Here is a 4,029-nt window from a genome sequence, read left to right as displayed (position 1 = left end):
AATGCAACGTTATTTTTTTCTAGAAAACAGTCTAGTTACAGTTCAGTCGTTCAGGTGGGGTCTTCTGAACAACTGGAATTCATCACACTGAGAGGCAATATCACCTCTCCTGATACCACCTCTCCTGCGTCCTCACTACCCGATGCCGCCTCCCCTGCGTCCTCACTACCTGATACCGTCTCTCCTATGTCCTCACTACCCGATGCCGCCTCCCCTGTGTCCTCACTACCCGACGCTGCCTCTCCTGTGTCCTCACTACCTGATACCGCCTCTCCTGTGTCCTCACTACCTGATGCCGCCTCCCCTGCGTCCTCACTACCCGACGCTGCCTCTCCTGTGTCCTCACTACCCGACGCTGCCTCTCCTGTGTCCTCACTACCTGATACCGTCTCTCCTATGTCCTCACTACCCGATGCCGCCTCCCCTGTGTCCTCACTACCCGACGCTGCCTCTCCTGTGTCCTCACTACCTGATACCGCCTCTCCTGTGTCCTCACTACCTGATGCCGCCTCTCCTGTGTCCTCACTACCTGATACCGCCTCTCCTGTGTCCTCACTACCCGACGCTGCCTCTCCTGTGTCCTCACTACCTGATACCGCCTCCCCTGTGTCCTCACTACCCGACGCTGCCTCTCCTGTGTCCTCACTACCTGATACCGCCTCTCCTGTGTCCTCACTACCTGATACCGCCTCTCCTGTGTCCTCACTACCTGATACCGCCTCTCCTGTGTCCTCACTACCTGATGCCGCCTCCCCTGCGTCCTCACTACCCGATACCGCCTCTCCTGTGTCCTCACTACCCGATGCCGCCTCCCCTGTGTCCTCACTACCCGATACCGCCTCTCCTGTGTCCTCACTACCCGATGCCGCCTCCCCTGCGTCCTCACTACCCGATACCGCCTCCCCTGTGTCCTCACTACCCGATGCCGCCTCCCCTGTGTCCTCACTACCCGATACCGCCTCTCCTGTGTCCTCACTACCCGACGCTGCCTCTCCTGTGTCCTCACTACCTGATACCGCCTCTCCTGTGTCCTCACTACCTGATGCCGCCTCCCCTGCGTCCTCACTACCTGATACCGCCTCTCCTGCGTCCTCACTACCTGATGCCGCCTCCCCTGCGTCCTCACTACCCGATACCGCCTCTCCTGTGTCCTCACTACCCGATGCCGCCTCCCCTGTGTCCTCACTACCCGATGCCGCCTCCCCTGTGTCCTCACTACCCGACGCTGCCTCTCCTGTGTCCTCACTACCTGATACCGCCTCTCCTGTGTCCTCACTACCTGATGCCGCCTCCCCTGCGTCCTCACTACCTGATACCGCCTCTCCTGTGTCCTCACTACCTGATGCCGCCTCCCCTGCGTCCTCACTACCCGATACCGCCTCTCCTGTGTCCTCACTACCCGATGCCGCCTCCCCTGCGTCCTCACTACCCAACGCCACCTCCCCTGCGTCCTCATTACCCGACGCTGCCTCTCCTGCGTCCTCACTACCTGATACCGCCTCCCCTGCGTCCTCACTACCTGATACCATCTCTCCTATGTCCTCACTACCCGACGCCGCCTCCCCTGAGTCCTCACTACCTGATACCGCCTCCCCTGCGTCCTCACTACCTGATACCATCTCTCCTATGTCCTCACTACCCGACGCCGCCTCCCCTGAGTCCTCACTACCTGATACCGCCTCCCCTGCGTCCTCACTACCTGATACCATCTCTCCTATGTCCTCACTACCCGACGCCACCTCCCCTGCGTCCTCACTACCCAACGCCACCTCCCCTGCGTCCTCACTACCTGATACCGTCTCTCCTGTGTCCTCACTACCTGATACCGTCTCTCCTGTGTCCTCAGTACCCGACGCCGCCTCCCCTGCGTCCTCACTACCTGAGTGTTTTGGATCCATTTCTGATTCTTCTGCCTAATTTCTTTGCTGTCTGACTAGTGTGTCCATGTCCCAACTACTGCAACTTTATAGGCTCTATGAGTATGGAGATCTATTTTAAGACATTCCTAATATGAAACCATCTTCAAGTCTCCTAGGTCATGGCTCCCACGGTTTTGTATTGGTGTTCATTCGTAAGAGTGGCTTATGCTTGTCGCATTGGGTGTTGGTATCACTCTTATGGTAGTTTCATAAAGAGAATTTGGAAATTGTCTTTCCTTATTTATGCTTTGCATCCATTTAAATATTATCTGTTCCTTAACAGTGTGGTGGAATCACCTGTGAAACTGTCTGGGCCTGGAGCCGTTTGTAGCTTGGCCGTTGTGTCAGCATTATAGTCCCAGGTATTACAGTTACGCTCAGTGGTGTAACAGGAGGGAGCAAGGCAGTTACGGAGGGCGATGCCTGTGAAGAATCTAAAATTATAGTAAAATCAACTGTTCTTACCACATCTGGTCAATTCTAAACAGCAACACAACACGCCCCCTTTTAAAAGGACCCACTGATAGCATATCATGGAAACACACCCTCCCTAACAAGCTAGGACAACTTCTGAGCCTCTGCCGGGGCACAGTGCCCAGTTTCGTAGCTGGGTTGGTATGCAGTTACATCATGTTCAAACCACACTAACTTATTCCCCCAGAATGAGAAGACAGAGAGTGAGAATTTTTCATCAAAATTAGTTCTGTGACACTCTTATAAAAAATAGGAGGGAAACTCTCACAGAAACCCTGAGCCTTCAAAAAACCATCAAGTATGGCAGCTCCTCAAAAAAAGCAAAATTAAGCATCAAATTACCAGGTGATCCAGCAATTTCACCTCTGGGCATATATCCAAAGGAATTGAAAGCAGAGATTCAAAGAGATGTTTTACGCCCGTGTTCACAGCAGGCTTGCTCACAACAGCCAAGAGATGGAAGCCACTCGCAAACCCACGGACAGAGGCGTGAGCAAGCGAAAGATGGTCTATGCATGGGAAAGGGGAGCCAGTCTCAGAAAGCAAGGACACGGCCCGACAGACACCACAGGACGCATGAGCCCTGAGGACATGACGCTGAGTGAAACAAGCCAGGCGCCTGGGACAGACACCGTGTGGTTCCACTTGTGTGGGGTCCATAGAGCAGTCTGGTTCATAGTGACAGGGTGGGATGGTGCAGGCTGGGGCCTGAGGGGCGTGGGAGGGAGCGTTCAGTGGGGAAGGCTTTCAGTTTGGGAGGATGGGACGTTCTGGAGATGGATGGTGGTGATGACTGTCAGCAGTGTGGATCCGCTTCGTGCCACTGAACCGCACACCTAAAAATGCTTGAAATGGGTAAATTTTCTCTTATGCATGTTTTGCCACAGAAAAATAAACAAATAATTAAAACAAAAAGTTCTTTTTATTTTTTATTTTTGAGAAAGAGTTTTGCTGTTGTTGCCCAGGCTGGAGTGCAGTGGTGAGATCTCAGCTCACTGCAACCTCCTGCCTCAGCCTCCCAAGTAGCTTGGATTACAGGCACACACCATGGCGAATTTTGTATTCTTTTTTTAGTAGAGGGTTTTCTCTATGTTGGTCAGGCTGTTCTCAAACTCCCAACCTCAAGTGATCTGCCGCCTCGGCCTCCCTGGGATTACAAGCGTGAGCCACCGCGCCGGGCTGCCACGTAAAGCAAACAGAAAAGTGTTAGAAAAATGTTAAACAGAAGAAAAGAGAGCGAGAGAGAGAAGAGATAACCAAGTTATCCACCAGCTGCTGGATCTGCGGCCTGGCCAAGCCCCTCTCGTGAAGGGCCTCCCCGCCCCTCCCACCCACTCACCCTCCACGGGGACCCAGCCGGAGGGGATCTGGAAAAGCCTCTGGCTTTGCTCGCCCAGCCCGTGTGACCCACAGTGCTTCTGGACAGGTTGATCATTCACCAGCGCAGCACCAAGCTCACGCCCTCTTTCCCGACCTTTTCCACCTAAGCAATCTCATCTGATGCTCAATCCTGGTCTTATTTCATAGACACACGAGTTTCAACACAGGGTCACTCTGTGCGTGAGAAGCCCTGAGAAACGGGGTGCTTTCTGCGTGGTGATCATCTGGGGCTAGAAGCCCGCCTAGGGGGTGTCCT

At 53.9% G+C, this 4,029-nt stretch overlaps 1 long non-coding RNA gene across 1 annotated transcript; it reads right to left on the bottom strand.

Annotated features, from left to right (window-relative positions):
• Positions 1-3,296: 3,296 nt before the first annotated feature.
• Positions 3,297-3,797, bottom strand: LOC128930369 (uncharacterized). Its single transcript, XR_008478330.2, has 2 exons — positions 3,733-3,797; positions 3,297-3,572 (listed from the first exon to the last, which is right to left on the bottom strand). It is a non-coding gene; the product is annotated as an uncharacterized LOC128930369 (long non-coding RNA).
• Positions 3,798-4,029: the final 232 nt, after the last annotated feature.

This window comes from Callithrix jacchus, chromosome 21, assembly GCF_049354715.1.
Source record: "Callithrix jacchus isolate 240 chromosome 21, calJac240_pri, whole genome shotgun sequence".
NCBI classification, from domain to species: domain Eukaryota; kingdom Metazoa; phylum Chordata; class Mammalia; order Primates; family Cebidae; genus Callithrix; species Callithrix jacchus.
This window is presented reverse-complemented; position numbering and strand designations above follow the sequence as displayed.